Source organism: Lathyrus oleraceus, chromosome 1, assembly GCF_024323335.1.
Source record: "Lathyrus oleraceus cultivar Zhongwan6 chromosome 1, CAAS_Psat_ZW6_1.0, whole genome shotgun sequence".
Lineage (NCBI taxonomy): Eukaryota > Viridiplantae > Streptophyta > Magnoliopsida > Fabales > Fabaceae > Lathyrus > Lathyrus oleraceus.
Window position 1 is genome coordinate 280,331,741 of NC_066579.1, and position 24,094 is coordinate 280,355,834.

The 24,094-nt window shown below is 41.0% G+C and overlaps 1 pseudogene; it reads right to left on the reverse strand.

Moving 5' to 3' along the window:
* Positions 1 to 377: 377 nt before the first annotated feature.
* Positions 378 to 23,713, reverse strand: LOC127103316 (uncharacterized; annotated as a pseudogene).
* Between the last annotated feature and the right edge of the window lie 381 nt (positions 23,714 to 24,094).

Consider the following 24,094-nt stretch of genomic DNA (forward strand, 5'->3'; position numbering starts at 1 on the left):
TTCCCTTGGAACAGCTTCAACCTGGAATTAAATAGCAGTACAAGTTGTCCCTCCCGAAATTCCCTCTTCTGTATCTTTTGATCATGCCATTTTTTTGTTTGTTCTTTGTAAATTTTGGCATTTTCATAAGCTTGATTCCTGAATTCTTCCAACTCATGAAGTTGAAGAATTCGGGATTCACCAGCTTTAAAAAGATCACAGTTTAGGAATTTGGAGGCCCAGAAAGCTCTGTGCTCGAGTTCGAGTGGTAAATGACAAGCCTTACCGTAAACTAATTGATAGGGGGACATACCTATTGGTGTTTTAAATGCAGTCCTGTATGCCCACAATGCATCATCCAGCTTTACTGACCAATCTTTCCGAGAAGCACTTACCGTCTATTCTAAGATTTGCTTTATTTGACGGTTGGATACTTCCACTTGCCCACTCGTCTGGGGGTGATATGGTGTGGCTATCTTATGTTTGACATTATACTTCTTCAACAGATTCTCCAAGAGTTTATTTATAAAATGCGTACCTTGGTCACTAATTAAAGCCCGTGGTACCCCAAACCTAGAGAAGATGTTATGCCTCAAGAAATTCACCACCACTTTAGCATCATTTGTTGGTGATGCCACAGCTTCTACCCACTTTGACACATAATCGACCGCAACCAATATGTAATTCTTACCAGAGGATGGCGGAAAGGGTCCCATAAAATCAATTCCCCAAACATCAAACAGCTCCACTTCTAGCATGGAGTTTTGTGGCATCTGATTCCGTTTTGTAATGTTACCCATTCGTTGGCACCTGTCACATTCTCGGACTATAGAATTTGCATCCTTGAATAGTGACGGCCAATACAAACCTGATTGGAGGACTTTTGCTGCAGTTCTATCTCCACTGAAATGTCCACCATACTCTGAATTATGACAAGCTTTCAGAATATCGGCTTGCTCTCTTTCTGGAACACATCTTCTGATCAAACCATCCACTCCCTTTTTGTAGAGAAATGGATCCTCCCATAGGTATAACCTGCAATCATAAAGAAACTTTTCTTTTGGTGAGAATTAAAGTCATCAGGTATAACCCCACCTACCACATAGTTCGCATAGTCAGCAAACCATGGTATCTCCTGAACAGCAAGTATTTTCTCATCAACGAATGTGTCCCGAATAGGATGATCCTCCTCAGTTTCTTTGATTGGGGACATGCGAGATAAGTGATCCGCGACCGTATTCTCGCACCCCTTTTTGTCTTTGATTTCCAAATCAAACTCCTGAAGGAGGAGGATCCATCTCAAAAGTCTCGGCTTTGATTCCTGCTTAGCAAACAAATACTTTAAAGCAGCATGATCAGTATACACAATGACTTTTGAACCAAGCAAATATGATCTAAATTTGTCAAAAGCATAAACCACGGCCAACAACTCCTTTTCGGTAGTTGCATAATTCATCTGGGCCGGGTTAAGGACATGACTAGCATAATAAATCACATGCAATAATTTGTCCTTTCTCTGTCCTAGGACAGCCCCCACAGCAAGGTCACTTGCATCACACATTATTTCGAAAGGCAAGGACCAATCGGGGGCGATTACAACAGGTGCACTGATCAACATACTCTTTAAAGTTTCGAAAGCTACCATGCAGTTTTTATCAAAATTAAATTGCTTGTCTTTGACTAGCAAATCAGTCAACGGTTTTGCGACTTTTGAGAAGTCTCTGATAAACCTGCGATAAAAACCTGCATGACCCAAGAAACTCCTTATCCCTTTTTCATTCACAGGAGGTGGGAGGTTAGCTATCACCTCCACCTTGGCTTTATCCACTTCAATTCCTTTGTGGGAAATTTTGTGTCCTAGCACAATTCCTTCCTGCACCATGAAATGACATTTCTCCCAATTGAGGATAAGGTTAGTTTCTTGACATCTTTGCAAAACAAGAGACAAGTTAGCTAAACAATTATCAAAAGAAGAACCAAACACAGAGAAATCATCCATAAACACCTCCATATACTTCTCAAGCATGTCGGAGAATATAGATGTCATACATCTCTGAAAAGTAGCTGGGGCATTGCACAACCCAAATGGCATCCGTCTGTAAGCGAAAATACCATAAGGACATGTAAATGCAGTTTTTTCCTGATCTTCCGGGGCTACCGCAATTTGGTTGTATCCCGAATATCCATCCAGAAAGCAATAATACTCATGACCTGCAAGTCTTTCTAACATTTGATCAATAAACGGGAGAGGAAAATGGTCCTTTCTTGTTGCAGTGTTCAGTCTCCTGTAATCGATGCATACTCGCCACCCTGTCACTGTGCGAGTTGGAATCAGTTCATTCTTTTCATTTAAAATTACTGTGGTTCCTCCTTTCTTGGGTACCACATGCACTGGACTCACCCACGAGCTGTCAGAAATGGGGTAAATCATTCCCGAATCTAACAACTTTACAACCTCTTTCCTTACCACTTCTTTCATTGCTGGGTTTAACCTCCTCTGTGGTTGCACTACTGGTTTCTGATTATCCTCCATCAGTATCTTATGCATGCATACTGTGGGGCTAATACCTTTTAAATCCTCAATAGTCCACCCAATAGCACTTTTATGCTTCTTTAGTACCTGTATCAACTTTTCCTCATCTATGGCATTTAGCTCAGAACTGATAATAGCAGGATAATTTGTTCCAGATCCTAGAAAGACATATTTAAGATTTACAGGCAATTGTTTTAATTCAAAATTTATACCTGGTTTAGTTACCTTTTCATTTTCTAATTCTGGTGAGGATCTCAGATCCTCCCACCGACGTGGTTTGGATTTCATCCAAAGAGGTTGTGTATCCAGCATGGCAAGCACTTCTTTTTCTTTTTCATCATCATTCTCTTCAATCTCTCTGACCGACAGACTAAGAACTCTTTCCAATGGTAATTCCGGAAACTTTCTTTGCATTGTGCTAGTTACCATTTGATCAATTACTTCAACAGAGTGGTTTGTACACATCTCCTCTTTATGTTTCATAGTTTCCCGGACATCAATTCTGAGTTCTTCATCATATACCTTTAGGGTCAAGGTACCTCCTTCAATGTCTATCATGCATCTACCTGTTTCTAAGAAAGGTCTTCCCAGAATCAGAGGTATCTCTTCATCTTCTGGCATTTCCAAAATTACAAAATCAACAGGAAAAACAAATTTATCAACTTTGACCAGAACATCCTCAACTACCCCAAAAGGTCTCTTCACTAAGTGGTCAGCAAATTGAAGTGTCATTCTGGTATCCTGAACATTTCCAATTCCCAGCTTCCTGTAAATAGACAAAGGCATAAGGCTAACACTAGCCCCCAAATCAATCAGCGCCCTTTTAAAAGACCTATCTCCAATGGTACACGGGATGGTTACAGAACCTCTATCTGGCTCCTTTACTGGAATCTTCATACCCTGCAAAATAGCACTACAAGTTTCAGTTAATATAACAGGGTCAGTGTCAGTGGTGCGCTTCTTGGAGATGATGTCTTTCATGAACTTCGCATAGATAGGCATCTGCTCGAGTGCCTCAGAGAATGGAATATTGATTTCTAGTTTCCTAAACAACTCCATGAATTTCTGAAAATTTTTCTCATCTTGCTTCTTCTTTTTGTTTCTTTGTGGGAATGGAAGCTTAATGATGGGTTTTGGTTCAGGTAGCTTTTCTTGCACCACCGGCAGTGTCACACTTTCTTCCTCAGTTGGTGTCTTGTTTTCTAAGATTTCCAGGTCCACTTCAAGCAATTGATCTTCTTCTTCATCCTTCTTCTTAAGATCTTCAACAGATTTCCCGCTTCTTGTTGTTACCGCACTCACATTATTGTGCTCCCTCGGATTTGTCACTGTTGCACTAGGTAATGCGCCTGGTGTTTGGGAATTTGTTATCTGTTGTGCTATCTGACCCAATTGAATCTCCAGATTTTTAATGGATGCATTGGTGCTCTTCTGATTATTTCTGGTTTCTTCCTGAAATTGCATACTCTGGGTAGCCATCTTCTCTATAGCAATCTCCCAATCAGCTTTCTTTGGAACTTGTTGCTGATAAGGTTGCTGTTGGTACGGTGGTTGTTGTTGTGGAGGTCCTTGGTTCTGAATATTACCCTGCTGATCTTTCCAAGAGAAATTAGGATGATTTTTCCACCCCGGATTATAAGTATTGGAGTAGGGATTATTCTGCCTCAAGTAATTTATAGCTTGCACTTGTTCTGCGGTTGCAACACAATGCATAGTAAAGTGTGGTCCACTAAAAATCTCACAAATCATGGTCGGAACCGGTTGCACTTGAGCAACCGTCTGGGTACCTAAATTCATAGCTTTCAATCTTCTTTCAACCTCAGCAGCAACCTGGTCCTCCATTTTCACTACCTGATTTGCTAATTTCAAGTCAATTTTTCCCTCTGGCTGATTCACAGTACGGTCATATAATTCCAAATGCTCATTTGCTGCAATAGCTTCGATGATCTTTTTGATACCGGTTGCTGTTGAAAAATTTGATGAGCCACCAGCAGCTGTATCAATGAGTTGCTTAGTTTTCATTTTCAGCCCGTTTACAAAATTCTGCATTTGTTCAGTTTCATCCAGATTATGTGTAGGACATGCAACTAAACATCTCTTGAATCTTTTGTATGCATCTCCAAGTGTCTCTCCGTCTTTCTGTTTGAAATTCACAATGTCATACCTCTTACGGATATACACAGAAGCAGGAAAATACTCATTCAAGAATGTTGTTTCCATTTGTTGCCAAGTAGTAATGCTTCCTGCGGGTAGGGAATAGAACCATTCCTCAGCGTCCTCAGATAACGTGAATGGGAACATGACCAATCTCTTTGCCTCTTCAGAATGCCCATCAATTTTTAATGATGTAGTCATAGTCAGAAACCTCTGCAGATGCTTGTTTGCATCCTCATTGATCTTTCCTGCAAAAGGTTTGCTTTCTAACTGGCGGATAGTTGAGGGATGTAACTGGAAGTGAGCAACATTAACAGGTTGGTTAACAATGGTCAACCGCACTGCTGGGTTATTCTGTCTGCCATAATCACCTAAAAGTCTTTCCGCTGGAGGTGGATCTGCAGCCATGTTTGCAGTGTCTGGATGTGAATCTGTGTCTGACTCAGATTTTTCGGAGTGAGCAGAAACTGGTGTGACCGGTTCTTCGGTGTCAGAGTTGGCCAGTTTCTTTCTTCTAGCTTCTCTGAGCTTTTTGCGCAATGTTCTCTCTGGTTCTGCGTCAAAATGAAAATCAGCTGAGGCATTACCTCGCATACACAGATTAGACAGAAGTTAGTTATAATAATAATAAAAATACAATTAATAATAAATAAAATTTTAGATGCAGAGCAACAAAATTCTAATTGAAAATAAATTAATAAACTCTACTATCTTTGGCAGTCCCCGGCAACGGCGCCAAAAACTTGATGGGAAAATAGCAAGTGTACTATTTTTCTCACTGTAGTAATAAAAGGGAATTTCCCTGTTTGTCGATCTCAAGGACTGCTTGACAATACAGAGTTTATAGATTGTTTCAATTAGACAAAAGCCTTTGGTTTTTGTGTGGTGAATAATTATCCTACCAATTTCAAATAAAGAAAACAAGTAAAAAGGTTGAACGAGATACAAATGAGAGAAGATTGCTAGGGTTCGGTGAATGAATCTTCCTGTAACAGATATAATTTATGAAGACTTAGACAATATTCCTGTCAAATTAATTCCGGTCCTCAAGGGTATCTATTCCTAAGTCCTTAGTAATAGACCTTTGATTATGTAACCTAATTACTATGTCCATAAACAATTAGGTTCATACTCAAGCATTCACATATCAAGAATTACCGGTCAGATAGAAAATCCCTAGTCCTAGGTTATTTTTACTATCCAAAGTTCTTATCCAGGTCAATGAATAATTGCTGTCCAGCTTACACTATTCATATTAATCATCATTCGTTGGTCCGACGAATAAAGCACAAAGAACGGCGATAAGAACAAATTAATGGAAAAGAAGAAATAAGCAATACTTTCATAAACATCAAATCTGTCACATTCAGAATCAGGGTCACCCCCCTAGCAATGGGGGGTTTAGCTACTCATAATAAAAGTAAAAACAAAGATTAATATTGTTGTCATTACAGAATTTCGTGAGGAATCAATCTTCAATAGTCGGAAAACTCTTGAACATATGAATCCTTGGATATTCGTTGAGTCTCCAGCTCTCAAAACGCGTCTTTTCTCTCCAAAAATTGTCCAACCCCCGGAAAATCGTGGTCTGGCCTCTTAATAGCTCTTCAGTTGGATTTTTCCTGATTTTGTGCTCCATACGCGTATTGAGCTGTCCCATACGCGTATTGGCTGGTCCCAAACGCGTACCACACGTAACACAGCCTCTGATACGCGTATTGCCCAGTCTGGTACGCGTATTGCCCAGACTGGTACGCGTATTGCCCAGACTGGTACGCGTATCACCAGAAGCTGGTCTTTTGGCTGAATTTTCCACCCTTCTGGTCATTTGCGTATGCTACGCGTACTGTGAAGGTCCATACGCGTATCATGTAAGGCCATACGCGTATGGACAGCAGGTTCTCCAAAAAATGGCTTTTTCTTCCGTTTTCTTGCTCGGGCTCGATTTGGCATCTTACATTTGATTTCCCGAGCTTCCAAACTAGCTTTTTACCTGCTAACATACCAAAAAGCGTAAAATATCCTCAAGAAACTCATAAGTAACAACACACTTAATATTATAGAATTGAGCTTATATCTAACTAAAAATGCTTCAATTTACACAGTTTACCTGACTTATTTACGGTTAAATAGTGGACTGTCTAGCATAAATGGTGATTGATCATGGACCTCAGTCATCAACAGGTCTGCTTCGTGTCTATCCACGCATCTGAGCAGCACCATGTCAAAATTTCTCTTATAAAGCACATTTCCATTGAGGTAGAAACTTCCTGATAATATCCTTAGAGTCTTCCTATCTTTCACAGATGCCCCAGGCAGGTAAATTTGGTTCTGAAGGAAACACTCGATATCATGATACCACGGCTTATCATTTTTCACCTCTTCTACTGCAAATACATGAGCTAGTTTGTCCAAGCGCATCACAGTGTTATTGGGGACTTCATTCCAAAGTTTAACCACAGTAATACGCAGAAAATACGTAATGAAAAAGTGAGAAAATGAAGTCCGTACGGACAAAAACTATATATGCAGCCCCAATCCCATAATACAGGCCTCATACTCAGCCACATTATTCGTGCATTTGAAAGTTAGCCTTGTTGTAAAAGGAATATGTGTGCCCTGAGGAGTAATAATCACTGCCCCAATACCATTTCCATACTGATTTACAGCGCCATCAAACACCATACTCCATCTGGAACCAGGCTTTGTCCCTTCATCGAGTGTAGGCTCATCACAATCTTTCATTTTCAAATACAGAATCTCCTCATCTGGGAAGTCATACTGAACTGACTGATAATCTTCAATCGGCTGATGTGCCAAGTGGTCAGCCAAGATACTACCTTTAATAGCCTTCTGAGCTCGATACTCGATATCATACTCAGATAACAACATTTTCCAACGAGCAATCCTCCCTGTTAAAGCAGGCTTCTCGAAGATATACTTGATTGGATCCATTCTGGATATCAACCAAGTCGTATGATTCAACATATACTGGCGTAAGCACTTAGCAGCCGAAGCCAAAGCACAACATGTTTTTTCAAGCATTGAGTATCGAGACTCAGAATCGATGAACTTCTTGCTCAAGTAGTAAATAGCATATTCTCTCTTTCCTGATTCGTCTTGCTGACCAAGGACACAACCCATTGAGTCTTCAAGAACAGTCAGATACATAATCAAAGGTCTGCCTTCCACGGGCGGAGATAGAATCGAAGGCTCAGACAAATACTCTTTAATACTGTCGAAAGCCTTCTGGCAATCCTCGGTCCAATCATGGGACTGCTTTTTCCGGAGGAGCTTGAATATCGGTGCACATGTGGCAGTCATATGGGATAAGAATCTGGAAATATAATTCAAGCGGCCATGAAAACCTCGGACTTGCTTCTCAGTTTTGGGCGCAGGCATTTCTTGTATTGCTTTGACCTTGGCAGGATCAACCTCAATACCTCTTTCGCTAACAATTAAGCCCAATAACTTGCTGGAACAGACTCCAAATGTACACTTGTTGGGATTCAGACGGAGCTTATACTTCCTCAAACGCTGAAAAAGCTTCAACAAGTGCTCTACATGTTCAACTTCCGTTCTTGACTTTGCAATCATATCGTCAACGTATACCTCGTTTTCCTTGTGCATCATATCATGAAACAAGGTGGTCATAGCTCGTTGATACGTGGCTCCGACGTTCTTCAAACCGAAGGGCATCACTCGATAACAGAATGTTCCCTAAGGTGTGATGAATGTTGTCTTCTCCATATCCTCAGGTGCCATCTTAATCTGATTATATCCGGAAAATCCGTCCATAAACGAGAAGACATTGAATTTAGCTGTATTATCTACCAACATATCAATATGTGGTAGAGGGAAATCATCTTTTGGGCTAGCTTTATTCAAGTTCCTATAGTCAACACACATTCGGACTTTTCCGTCTTTCTTAGGCACGGGCACAATATTGGCCACCCATTGAGGATATGTAGAAGTCACCAGAAACCCTACATCAATTTTCTTTTGGACTTCCTCTATGATCTTCACTGCCATATCAGGATGAGTTCTTCTGAGCTTCTGCTTCACAGGCACGCACTCAGGCTTTAAAGGTAGAAAATGTTGCACAATATCTGTATCTAGACCCGGCATGTCTTCATATGACCAGGCGAAGACGTCAATATATTCTCGTAGCAATTCAATCAACCCCTTCTTAACAGATTCTTCCAGGAGTGCCCCAATCTTTACTTCTCGCACACAATCTTCAGAGCCCAAGTTGACTGTTTCCAGACTCTCAAGATGCGGCTGAATGATCTTCTCTTCATGCTCAAGTAGATGGGTAATCTCGTCATGAATCTCTTCAACATCATCTTCTTCAGCCTCAAATACAGGGAATTCAAAGTTGGGAGATGGTGTTGGGTCATTATGTTCAATGGGTTTAATCAACCTGCATAATGATTTTGGATATGAAAAGCTTTAGAATTCAAACAAGGAAAATCATTATGCAGATGAAAAGATTGGTTTTATTCTATTTTTAGGTTTTATGTGATCACCAATTTTCATGCAAAAAGCGAAAAGGGAAAATAATTGGAAAACAAACATTTAACATGAATCTATTGAATGAAAACATCATTGTATTTATGCACCGACAATGTCATCACTCCTCCTTTTGGCATGGGAGGAGGGTTTTTAAACACAATGAACATTACTTCGACTTATGGATAACTGTTGGAATATCCACAGCGACCCAATTATTGCAGGAATCCTCTTCGTCTTCTTCCAAGATGGTAGCAGCCTCCTCGCCTTGACTGGTGTGGATGAATCCTCCACTCTTGAACAGCCCTTGCGTGTTGAAGACCCCAGATGAATAACCTATGCCAGCCCGAGACTTGTAGTCTTCTAGCTCAATCATCTTCCTTAAACCAACGGTTGCACCACGCTCAATGGCCAATTTTGCATCTTTGTAGGAAGCAAATGATGGAGTTATCTTGTCAATAGGTTCAACAATGGATAAAACTTGGAAAGGAGTTCCAACTTCATCCTTAGCATCTATATATGAGAAGGAAGACAAATGGCTAACCAGGAGAGCCTTTTCTCCCCCTACCACCACCAGCTTCTTATTCTTCACAAATTTCAGTTTCTGGTGTAGGGTGGATGTCACGGCGCCCGCCTCGTGAATCCATGGCCTGCCTAAGAGACAGCTATACGATGGGTGAATGTTCATAACCTGGAAGGTAATCTGGAAATCACTTGGTCCGGTCTTGATTGGGAGATCAACTTCCCCAATCACAGTTCTGCGAGACCCATCGAAAGCCTTCACAACTACTCCACTCTGCCTCATGGGAGGCCCTTGATATGATAGTTTTGAGAGAGTGGATTTTGGCAATACGTTTAATGATGACCCAATGTCCACCAACACATTGGACATGGCATCGTCTTTGCAACCCATAGATATGTGTAATGCCAAGTTGTGGTTTCTTCCCTCCTCGGGGAGATCAGAGTCATAAAAACTCAAGTTGTTACAAGCAGTAATGTTTGCAACAATGCTATCGAATTTTTCTATCGTGACATCGTGATCCACATATGCCACATCCAAAACCTTCTACGGAGCCTCTCGGTGTGGTTCTGAATTCAAAAGCAATGATAGCATAGATATCTTGGATGGCGTTTGTAGAAGCTGGTCTACAACATTGTACTCGCTTCAGCATCTCATCGCAGTTTTCTTTTATATTGCCGCTTGGGCCACCAGAAGCAAGAGTTATCAATGTAGAGGAGGGCTTAACAACAAGTGTCAGATTCGGAGTGTTCGCAGCATTCCCAATCGAGCGTTCAACATAATCAGCATTAGTTTGAGGCTTTGAGGGTGCTGAAAATACACGACCGCTACGGGTCAAACCGCTAACATCAGCAATGTTAACAACAGATGAAGATAGCAAGGACACCTCTTTCCCATTTTCTACTGCGATAACATTGTAGCGATAGGGGACCGCTTTCTCAGAAGAGTATGGTATTGGTTCGGCTGGCTTGATGGTTAATGTGGGAGAAACCTTTTGCTTGCTACCATTATACTTGATGATAACAGGCTCGGGGATCCGAAATACTGGAGAAATTACGTTGACCTCATCAGCATCTTCGTCAACATTTCTGTTTTGAAGGATCTCAATAACTCCTTCGTCCAGCATTTCTTGAACATCTTTGCGCACCTGGCGACAACCTCTTTGATTGACAGAACAGACTCGGCATCTATCGTGGTCATGCTCATAATGACTATACTCACATAGCAAACGATGCATCTCGACCAGAGATTGTTGAATATGACTGACATATTTAACTTTGTACTTGCTAGGGAAGCCCTGGACCATGTTGACAGACTTCCCATGCTCGGGCAATGGCTTCTTCTTCACGTTAGGACCTACGTCCTCGAAACACAAAATGCCACACCTCACAAGGTCTTGAACCTTGGTCTTCAAAGGGTAACAATTCTCCACATCGTGGCCGGGAGCACCAGAATGGTAAACACAGTGTAATTCGGGCTTATACCACCATTGGGGATTGGTAGGTATAGCCGGTGGGTCTCGCGGAGTAATCAACTTTCTCTCTATCAAAGAGGGATATAACTCTGCATACGTCATCGGAATAGGATCCAAGGTGACCCTTTTCCTCTCGTAACTCGTGCTGGTTTGATTACTATTTCGAGGCTGGTAGGCCTACTGTTGTGGACGGTGCTGTTGATGTTGATATTGTGGATGTGGTTGCTGATTGTTGTTATGTTGCTGGTACTGTTGATTGTCTCTAAAGATAGGTGCTATATGAGCCACCTGGTGCTGGTTACCGGCGGGACGCACGGTCTTTCTCCTCATAGAGGGTCTTCTTGGTTTCACATGGGAAATCACAGCATGTGCCTCACCATCTTTCTTCTTCGCAAACGACCCATAACGTTTGGCAGAAGAGCCTTCTTCTCTGGTCAGACGTCCTTCTCTAACCCCTTCTTCTAGACGCATCCCCATATTCACCATCTCGGTGAAGTCAGAAGGAGCGCTAACAATCATCCGCTCATAATAAAAAGAACTTAAGTTCTTCAAAAAGATCTTAGTCATCTCTTTCTCTTCTAGCGGAGGCACGATCTGTGCTGCTAACTCTCGCCACCTTTGGGCGTACTCTTTGAATGTTTCCTTGTCCTTCTGGGACATGGCCCTTAATTGATCCCTATCGGGAGCCATATCCATATTGTACTTGTATTGATTGACGAAGGCTTCGCCAAGATCATTGAAGGATCGGATGTTCGCACTGTCTAAACCCATGTACCAACGCAGAGCGGCACCGGACAGACTGTTCTGAAAGTAGTTGATGAGCAGTTGGTCATTTTCGGTCTGAGTTGACATTCAGCAGACTTGCCGAAAAGATCCTTTCCTCTGAGAGTTTTCAATTCCTTGCAAAGTTCAAGAAATTAATCGTTCATAGCATCCATCTTCTCATAGACATCTGGACCCTCAGACGGCTCAGAATGATAGATGGTGTCGTCTACTCTGGGAAAAGTATGCATGACAGGAGGAGGAACAACAAGGACCGGGCTAGATGCCGGCATAGAAGCAAAGGTGGGAGCAGGACCCTCGAGGATGAAATTGGGAGGCATCCCCCACGGGAATCCGGCTGGCATGGCCGTTGGAACAAAGTGTGCACTGGCTGCAGGCACAGTCGAGGAGACAATCTCAGAGATGACTGTCCTCTGGGGAGGAGTTGAAGGTGTCGGAGAAGACTGGCTCTAGGAAGCCATGAATGATTCCATCAGGGCACTTAATCTGGCCACTTCCTCTTTCAGCTCGCGGTTCTCTTGTTCTAGATGATCCATCAGTCTTGAAATGTTGGCTCTGGTGTAGTACCGGTGAGTCAGCCTGTCTTCAAAATAAATGAAGAACACAGAGTTAGACCACAGGACAAGAAGCCGGGAACAAAACCTGCTTATGCACGTGATTTTTTTTCTTTTATTTCAAAGGAACTTTAGGGTTCTATTTGCAAAGTTTGGAAGTATTAAACATTTCTCACATATGGAAATATCTCATCAAATAATATCTGGAAACATTTTTACACTAAAGAAGTACAGTTTTGGTAACCAAATATAATACAAGAGAGAAGGGAAATAAACATCTTATGGATCCCTAGAAGCAATCTTCCAAAGCTCTGGACACAGGAAGATAAGATGCACGAAGTCTCTTCACCTCCCTCTTGTAGGCTGCCTCCATATCCGCCTTCTCCTTGGCGAGTCGATCATACTTCCTCTTCCAAAACTTGGAAGACTGAGGAAGTAGAGAAGTCCATGCATCATCAGGATATTCAATAACCTGATGTTCGAGGAACTCTATCAAAGCATCCTTCTCCTTGATCTGCTGAAGCAACTCCTCTCTTTCACGGATCCAAGCACGTGATCGGTCTTCGTCTCTCAACTCCTCTACTCCTTGGTCAGGGAGGGTTGAAGGCCCAGCCATAACCATAGGTGTAGGTCTTGGATACTCGTAAGGCATGAGATAATCAGACGCTCTCTTCCTAACCCAAGCAGTGTAAGGCTCCATAGCAACACAATTCTTAGGACCAAACTCCTTCCTTCCTTTCCTATGAATCTTGCGCCAAGCGCGGACCATTCTGCCCTTCAAGTTTTGGGGATCTTTACCCTCCTGAAAGAACACACCTTCTAACAGAATGTTATTGGGTTTATCCTTTAGGGGGAACCCAAGCTGACGACGTGCCAAAACAGGGTTGTAGTTAATCCCACCACATGTACCAATAAGAGGTACATTGGAGAATTCACCACAAGAGTCGGTAATCTGCACACCATCATACACACGGTTATACCAAGAGATATCATCATTAGTGAGAGACATGAGTCTCGTGGACCACCGTAGACATCCCTTGTTCTCCTTGAAGGCGATCGTCTGTGGTAAGTGAGAAATAAACCACTTATACAACAGAGGAAAACAACACACAATGGCACCACCACCCTTTGCATTCCTCATATGCAAAGAAAAGTAAGTGTCACCCAACAGAGTCAGAACGGGATTAAGAGTAGAGAAAATCCTAATAGCGTTCATATCCACAAACTTGTCGATGTTGGGGAACAATACCAACCCATAGATGAGAAGTACAAATAGGGCCTCAAAGGCATCCTCACTCATGGCCTTCCCGTACACAATAGCTTGAGTAATTAGGAACTCAAAAGGGAGACCTTGAATTCCACCTTTGGTAGTCATATGAGCACTAACCAGAGATTCGTCTATGTGTAATATGTCAGCTATCTCTTGAGAAGTAGGAATACTCTCCAAGCCACTGAACGACAACTAGTCTAGAATAGGTATACCCACAAGGTAGGCATACTCCTCAAGTGTGGGCAAAAGCTGGAAATCCGGAAATGTGAAGCAACGGTACAAGGGATCATAAAACTGCACCAATACACTCATCAATCCTTCGTCCACTTGAGTAGTCAAAAGAGGAAGAAGCTTCCCAAAACGAGTCTTGAAACCCAAGGGATCTAGTACATAAGATGTCAGATTCCTTAACTCTTTCAAATCTGGTTGTCTGAAACTGTACTTCTTTGTATTCTTTCTTTGTCTTTCCATGTCTGAAAATTTTGCAAATAAACCCCTTAAGTTCCTTGAAAGTTTTCTTCATTATTGATGATATGGATGCAAATGAGTGCATGAATGCATGAATGCAACAATCACACTCAAGGATCAAGCAAAGCACACCAAACAAAGATCATGGGATGGATCATATTATCCTTAATATCAATCATCCATTTTGGTGGATTATGGTTTACACCTTATCAACACCCAAGTTACATTGATATTAAGGATACATGAACGGATCAACCATGAATCAAGGGTTTGTTGCAAGTCACGAGCATGGAGTCTTGGTTAAGAACCACCCAAAGGGAGTGTACTAGGGTTTAAACCTGCCAAACATGTTCTACAAGAGGTTCCCATAGTCATCATCCCATCTTTCAGATATTATCGGATAAACGACTACTCGTTTTCCAAAAATATTCTCAGGAGAGACTCTTATGCGTGTAGTATCGCGTAACAATCGTATCAAATCTTACATTTGAACGACTTTCGCACTACATCCTAAGAATAGGCCAAGATGGGCTTGGTAAACTAAGGTCCTTGGCTTCTAAGGTCTATATTGGAAAGAGTAATGTCTAACCACAACTTACTTGTGTGACATTATTGATCCCAACATGACCTCCACCAAGTGAATGGACTTGCAAGTCAACTTGCTAAGGAATAACTCCACACAAGTTAACAAGACTACGCCATTCTCCTATCCTAAGTGCACTCGAGTCCGGGTATAGAACTCATCTTACAAAGATCACCAAGCATATAAGGAATTAATATTCAAGCAATTCAATCATTACATACAATACAGTAATCCCAAATTGCACAAAAATATGTCACAAAACAATACAATGCAATACAACAAGTATGAAAAGTAGGCAAAACCCACTAGGCAAAGATTTTATCCCCAGCAGAGTCGCCACTTTTCTGTAGCGGGGTATTCGTTACCATTAGCGATATTGACTAAATCCAAGGTAAATCATACAAGTCGAGTCGCCACCGCACTTCTATTTATCCAAAGGAATGGTTAGAAAGCGAACAAAAACCTAAAAGTTTTATCGAATCAAAAACTAGTAAAAAAGAGTCAGAGATCTGGGTAAGGGGGTTGGTTATGCAATGGGAAGGTGTTAGGCACCCAAAACATCCTAGGTACTCCTAGGGAGCCCTTTTCATACTTGTTGTAAGGTTGTTGTTTTTGTGAAAATTTGTTTGTGCAAACATGATTGAAGAGGGGAGAAGAGAATATACAAGTTATTTACATTTTGTGTTTGGATGGATAAACCCATTGCCTACGTACCATCTTAAAAAAGATTAGGATCAAAACCTCGTAGTTCGGGGTAACAATCTCAAAATGAGTTGGTGGATTGATTGGTCCAAAAGCCTTAAGGTCTTTTGTTATCCAAGGGAGAAAACTCAACCTAAAACCACAAATCCACCATGTGAGGATAACTTCAACATGCTAGTGAGGGGTTAACCCTATAATAAGCATGGAAGACTTATTGTCCATCACTAAGGATATAGGTGAGTATTACATCTACCTCAAGGATAACTCAAACCTAATAGCTAAAGGTTATGGAAAATTTGATTAAGAAAGTGGCCATTGGAACCACAAAAAGACATTTGAATGGGTTATATTTACCAGTTAGGAGTATATACAAAATGGTCAAAGTTGACTTAAAGATTCAATTCAAAATAAGTGTTATGCAAAGAAGGTTTGAAAATCAAAAGCCTAAGGCTTAGGTTTCTAATGTTTGAAAACAAGTGTTAAATGTTTGCACAAAAGTTTTGGCTTGGGTTAGAGTGGAGGGAAGAAGAAGAATGGCTAAGTCCTAAGCAAAGCAAAAGGTGAGGGATAAAGAAACAAAACCACAATGAAGTTCCTCTCTTGAGATCATATGGATGATCCAAGTAGCTCCCATCCTTTGGAATAAGCAATCACACAAAGCATAAACTCAAGCAATCAACAATTAATCAAGCTCTTGGAAAGTTCCTCAATGAATCTTGTATCTTTCACTTCGGATGAATATGGCAATGGTTCTTCAATTTGAGCTCTCATAGGATTCCCTAGCACAAGAACACACACATCAAAAGTTCCATGAAGTAAATCAAGAATGGACAAGATTGAGTTTAGAGGTTTGGTCCTTCTAACCCATCTTCATCATTAAGGTCCTTTTGCTCCAATTTGCATAGGGAAAGTCCTAGAAACTAAGTCCATTTGTCCATTTCTTTGCATTTTGTCCACAACAAACAAAACAAAACACAAGCACAATAGTATACACACAATTATGTGCTCAAGTGAGCAAAAGGCAAATAGCATTAACATAAACATGTGCTCAAGTGAGCAAAGGGAAAAGCAAATGGATAAGCCTTTTGCATGATTCAGAAAACAACCTATCCTTAATGCAAAGCCATTCACTTGATCAATTGATCAAGAAGAATTATATTTGAATCAAGGAATATTAAGTCTCCCTAATCAATGCTAACTTATCAACCTTCAACTCATTGATCAAAGAAAAAGAAGAATAAGAAGAAGGAGATGAGGAATGGATAAGGAAATGGAAAGATCAAAATGCATAAGATGAAATAAGATGTACCAATCCATATGTATTGACCAAATGACATTGAAAGTCATAGTCAAACAATGAGAAATCAGAAGTGAGATGAAGATTGGATATCAAACAATAAGCATAATTTTTTGGCATTTTTTAATATTAAAATAAACTTGAATTAAAATAATAGAAAAGGTCAAACTTCAAAATCACTTCAAATCAACCTTGAGAGGTCCAAGTGATTTATCCCAAGTTCAACAAGGTCAAACAAAGTTTGACAAAAAATTTCAGCATTTTTAAAAGTCAGCAACTATTTTTAATCAATTAAAAATGAATAAAAATAACCTAATTGAACTAAAATCTCAAATAAATTAAAAAATTAATGAGAATATTTTTCATAGATCCATCATCATTCAAATATGTTAGGAAAATATTTTTGTATTTTTTGAATATCAAAAACTATTTAAAATGAATTAAAAATAACCAGAAAAGAGAGAATTCACAAAAAATATCAAATGACAAAATAAAAAATATTAAAAATCAGAAATAGAAACTAGAATCACATGGTCCTTACTCAACTGAATTACATGGCGCATTATTGGAAGTCATAACATTGTGTGGATGAGATTAGATCTGGAAACTGAGATGGATGACTCAGATCCAATCTGGAGACCAGACGGTGGCCAGCGCCACCGTCTTCTCCGGCCACTTCAAAAATTTGCAGAACGAAAAAAGAAAACCAAAATGAATGATCTAGGCATCAATCGAAAGAGGAAGTGATGTACATCACTCCTATACCACTCACTTACACTCTAGATTTCTATTAAGAAAGAAATCAGAGATGGGAGCTCGATGGTGTTCATCATGAACTTCATGTTTTTACAAAATTGAAAGCACAAATCAGATGCATCTATTGAGAGGACTTCAGCCAAACCAAGGAACTCAAGAAATGAGCAAGGATCAAAGAATTTCGAAGAGAAAAAGTTCTGATATCCACCTTTGAAATGTAGGTATGGAGAGCACTATTCTTCACAACCAAAGCTTGCAGTAAGATCTAGTGATGAAGAGGAAGCAAGGCTGAGGAATTATAGGTCTGAAAATCAACCAAGGTAGTTGAAATTCAGATCTGAATTTTTTAGAAGAATGTTGAAATTCCTTTAGTGATGGCTAGGTTTTGATTTCTGCAGCATTTCAGATTGAATCAGGGATCATTTTTGAATGGAATAGAGCTTCTATTTATAGAGGAAATGGCAAGGAGAGGGTGATTCAATCCGTGTGCATGAAGTTGGACATTCCTTGCATGGGCTTGCATGATCATGCACAAGGCCTAAAACCAAATCCAAATGCAAGCTGAGCTCAGTCTGGAATGAAATGGACGTGTAATTTGCTTTGAATTTGCTTGTGCATGGAATATTGAGGTGTTATGCATAATTGAACTAAAACTTCTCCTCTTCGAAAATACCAATTGCCAAATCCAAACATGATCATGTGAATAATGGTTGGAAAGGTTTTGATGTAAGGAACAATTGTTATGGTGGGCAAAAATACATTTGAAGTGTGGAAATTGGTGAAATTTGAGTTTAAAGTGCAAGGTGCAAAACATGTAAAGGCAAAGTTTCTAAATTTGGCCAATGTTCAAGCCCTTTTGTGTTTGATGATGCAAGCCTCAAATGAAAAAACCTCCTACATAAAAGTTGTAGATCTTTTCAATACAATCAAAATTGACTTAAATTTTGCATCATTTGGATTTTTGGTGAAAGCGTTATGGGCACTTGAAGTTGGACTTTTTTGCCTTTTAATGCATTTGTCCCGAAATGACCTATAATGATTTGCATTATCACATGTATTTACTTTGAGATTTTGAAATTTTGTCCAACATAACATATGAAGTATACATCTTAAGCTTTCCAATGCATTTGATCCCACCTCATAATCATAAACAATGAATGAGTTATGTCCTTGGGAAGTTGACCCAAAATTTGGGTTTCAGTCAAAATGACCTATGATGTATTAGAATGGGAGATGACCTTCCAAGCTTCAAATAAATTTTTTATGAACATGAAAGTTGTTCATATTGTCCTTAAGAATATGTTTGCCTTTGGAATCATCTCCATTTGACCAACACATAAAAAGTTAGGTCTCAGTGCATTTCAAAATAGTCAGATGAATTGACTGATCAACTTCTCAAGTCCATGACTCATATCTTGATGAATTGATGATTGAGGATACTCAAATAAGTTCAAATATGCAAAAAAATGAAGAATTAAAGAACTTCCCTTGATTATTTGACCATGGGATGAGGTTGCTTCAAGAGCAAGGCATTGTGATGCACAGATGAATTAGGGTTTCTTTAGGAACAAACCTCAAACCCTTTGACTTGTTTTGGTCAAAATGATGAATTGAGATGCTAGGGAGGAATATTTGATGGATGAGAGATTTAGGAATCATTACCATGCTTGTTATCATCTTCTCTTGGCCATATCTCTGCACAAAGGATCTCCTTGAAGCTCTTGACCTTGTGATTGCTTAAGCTACAAACAAAAGATGTTAGTGACATATTTTTGTGCTTTTGGTTAGTAAACAAAATAAGAAAAGAAATGATATACGATTCAAGCATGCTTGGTGATCTCAAACCACTCACAAGAGGTCCCACCCAAAGGCAAAGGGAACCAAGATGCTTATGATCCTTGAGGCAATGCAAATGTAATGTTATGATGCCATGAGGGATCTTAGGGTCAAAATTGGGGTCTTACAGATGTGCGGAAGGCTAACATCTCATGCCAGTCCTTGTATGTCTTGACCATTTTCTGGACGATTCTCTTGATATTCTTATTGGCTGCTTCCACGGTGTCGTTCATCTTGGGCCGGTATGGTGAAGAGTTGTGGTGGTCGATCTTAAATTCTTCGCACAACTCCTTCATCATATTGTTGTTGAGGTTGCTGGCGTTGTCAGTGTTGATCTCTCTAGGTATCCCATAACGGAAGATTATCTCTTTCTTGATAAATCGGGAAACCACTTGTCGAGTGACATTAGCATATGAAGCAACTTCGACCCATTTCGTAAAGTAGTCGATGGCGATATGGATGAATCGATAACCATTGGAAGCTTTAGCTTCTATCATCCCAATCATATCGATACCCCACATAGAAAAAGGCCATGGAGAAGTCAAAACATTCAACGAAGTCGGTGGCACAAAGATCTTGTCACCATATATCTGACATTTGTGACATCTTTTAACAAAGTTGTAACAGTTAACCTCCATTGTCGTCCAGTAATACCCAACCCAAAGGATTTTCTTGGCCATAGCAGGACCCTTCGCATGGACACCCTCGCAACCTTCATGTATGTATTTTATGATCGTACTAGCTTCGTGTCTATCCATGCATCTGAGCAGTACAGAATCATAATTTCGCTTGTATAACACATCACCGTTTAGGAAGAACTTGGAAGAGAGTCTTCTCAAATCCCTCTTATCGGGAATGGAGATACCCTCGGGATACTGTTGTTTTTCCAGAAATGTTTTTATGTCATAGAACCAGGGCTTATCATCAACATCAACCTCAATTGCTAGACAATGTGCTGGTTCATCTATGTGGTTAATATGGATAACTGGTGCTTCATTCTTCCATTTGACTTTGAACATAGATGCCAACATGGCTAGAGCATCTGCTAACTGATTCTCTTCCCTATAAATATGGTTAAAAGAGATTTCATCAAAGTAGGGTACCAGTTTTCTGATATGCTCCTTGTAAGGTATCAGATTGCTATCCCGAGTCTCCCAATCACACTTTACCTGACTGATTACTAGAGCTGAATCACCGTATACCTCCAGTATCTTGATCCTTAAGTTGATGGCCGCCTCCAAACCGTATATACATGCTTCGTATTCTTCCATATTATTGGTGTAGTCAAAATACAATCTAGCAGTAAATGGAAGGTGGAAACTGGTTGGAGAAGTGATAACAACACCTATGCCATGGCCTCGAGCATTGGAAGCTCCGTCGAACACGAGCATTGGAAGCTCCGTCGAACACGAGCTTCCATTGCAATCCTGGTTCGGGGCCTTCCTCGGGGCCTGCCTCAAAGCCGGAGATAGTGAAGTCTCTGATAAACATAATGTCTTCGTCTGGAAATTCAAACCTCAACGGTTGATAACCTTCGACAGGTAGGTGAGAAAGGTAGTCAGATAGAACACTCCCTTTTATTTATTTATGGGCCACATACTGAATATCATACTCGGTCAACAACATTTTCCACCGGGCAATTCTACCAGTAATAACAGGCTTTTCGAAGATATACTTTATCGGATCCATTTTGGATATCAATAAAGTGGTATGGCAAATCATATATTGTCTCAGGCGTCGAGCAACCCAAAGCAAAGCACAACATGTTTTCTCTAAAAGTGAGTCTCTGGTCTCACATTCAGTGAATTTCTTGCTGAGATAGTAAATATCATGTTCCTTCTTGCCCGTGTCGTCATGTTAACCCAAAACGCAGCCCATAGATTCATCGAGTACTGTGAGGTACATAATGAGAGGCCTACCAGGAACCAGTGGTATCAGGATTGGAGGTTCTTGTAAGTACTTTTTTACTTTATCGAATGTGGCTTGGCAATCGTCGTTCAACACAATCGATTAATTTTTTCCTAGCAGTTTGAATATTGCTTCACAGGTAGCCGTTAAGTGTGATATGAATTTGGAGATATAATTGAGTCGACCAAGGAAACCTCAGACTTCTTTTTCTGTTCGGGGAGCTGGCATTTTTTGGATGGCTCGAACTTTGTTTGGATCAACCTCAATGCCCTTCTGACTGACTATGAAACCCAAGAGTTTATCGGATCGGACCCCAAAAGTACATTTAGCTGGATTCAGGCGCAGTTTAAACTTTCGGAGTCTGATAAACAATTTCCTCAGGTTCACCAAGTGATCTTCTTCAGTTTTGGATTTGGTAATCATGTCATCCACATAAACCTCAATCTCTTCATGAATCATGTCGTGAATGAGGGTTACCATGGCGCGCTGATATGTTGCCCCTGCATTCTTCAGGCCGAACGATATTACTTTGTAGAAGTAAGTTCCCCAGGGTGTGATGAAAGTTGTCTTCTCGATATCTTCTGGCGACATCTTTATTTGATTATACCCGAAGAACCCATCCATAAAAGAAAAGACGGAAAACTGAGTTGTATTATCAAACAAAACATCAATATAAGGCAAAGGGAAGTCATCCTTTGGACTCGCTCTTTTGAGGTCTCGATAATCTACACACATTCTGAATTTACCATCTTTCTTCGGAACTAGAACGATATTAGCGACCCACTGCGGATCCTCAGAAATGGCCAAGAAGCCATCGCCAAGCTGCTTTTTAACCTCTTCCTTGATCTTGAGTTCCATGTGGGGTCTAGTCCTTCTGAGCTTTTGCTTGACTGGAGGATATTCAGGCTTGAGTGGCAAGTCATGTTCGACGATGCTAGTGTCTAACCCTGACATATCTTGATACGACCAAGCGAAGACATCAACATATTCACGTAATAACTCTACCAACTCGGAGTGTACATGTTTGACAAGAGATTCCCCAACCTTTACTTCCTTTTTATCAGTTTCAGAATCCAAGTTAATAATATCCACTGGCTCTTTGTGAAGCCCCCATGTGACCTCTTGTTCGTTGTTTGTGGAGCGATTGTATCTGTGATCTTCCCTGATTTCAGCCCGTTTTCGACACGCTCGCCAATAGTTACCCTATCAGCAAAATGTACGGACGAACTCCCAATCATCTCATAGTACATCCCTTGGAATGTACCCATGAAGATATCTACCAGTTTGTTATAAGATAGTGTTGGTCGGACTCTAGACGCTATTTCGCGCCAATGTTGAGCATACTCTTTGAAGGTTTCATTAGGTCTTTGCCCTTGATTTTGTAGCTGAAGCCTTGTCGGAGCCATGTCAAGGTTATACTTGTATTGTTTCAAAAATGCCTTGGATAGGTCCATCCATGACCGGATCTTTGTACGTTCCAAACCCATATATCAATCTAGGGAGGCCCCAGATAGGCTATCCTGGAAGCAATGGATCAACAGGTTGACATTGTCGATCTACGACGCCATTTTCCTATAGTACATGGTGACGTGACTGCGAGGACAGCTAAGGCCTTTGTATTTTGGGAGGTCTGGCACCTTGAATTTTTTTGGGAGCACAACGTTCGGGACCAAGTAGAGGTCTCGAGCATCGATACCAGAGGCTGAGAAACCCTCGATGGCCCTTATTTTGTCATCCAAGAGCTGATAATCCGTAGGTCTGGTCGGATCAGAAACGGGAGGAGTGACCTGAATGGTTGGTCGAGAGGTTTCAGGAGCTATCTGAGTAGGCATGTTTGGAGCAAACAACATCTGAGGCGGGTATGAGAAGCCCAGAGGAACTGTCTGAGAAGCATGCACCAAGTGAGGATATTGTCCTCCAGCCTGAGCATTGGGGGCCTGAGGTGCCCTTGTCTGCACATACTGGAGTGCAGGATTGGCGGGTGCGCAGTTCAGCATGGGCACAAAGCTTTCCCCAGGATAACTGAAGGGAGCGGCTTGATTTATGCTCGCAAGTTGAGCTGCTTGGGCGGGAATCTGAAAATGTAGGTGCGGGCCTCTGTACTCACCTTAAACGTCAGGAGTTTAATGAGGAACCTGACCTTGATTGTCCTCAGGGTTGGCAGCATCAACCGGAGGAGTCTGAATAGTTGGGATGCGCCACGAGAAGGTAGGGTTTCCAGCAGTAGCAGTGGCGGTGAGACTTGGATGAGGGAAGAAGGCTCCTCCATTGGCGAAGTGAGCAGCGAAGTTCTGGGGCATTCGCCAAGGATAGGCAGCAGTAAGCCTATTCATATCTGCAGGAACCAATTGGCGGTTTTTAACAGTTGGCACTATAATCTCCATAGGGGTTTCAATAGTAGTACTAACAATAACTACTGGATTGGCCACCCCAGCAGCACGGGTGGCATTGTCATCAGTAGTGTTGGCAGAGGCAGGAGCCCTCGGAGTCTAGAGGAGCTCCAAGATGGCCTCCATGTTGCCTTGGAACAGGTCCATTCGGCCCTGGACTTGGGCGAGTGATTCACGGACAACAACGTTGTCAGCTTCAAAGTCAGCCATGATCTTAGTTTTGTTTGCGCGAGTGAAATAATGATGACGAGTCGTCGTTTTTGCTTTGGAAAGATGGCGAGAGTAAGCATTTTATTTTCTGGAGGCTTATGACAAATAAATGTGTGAATGCATGCATGTATGCAAAAAATATCGATATGCATATTTATTTATGTT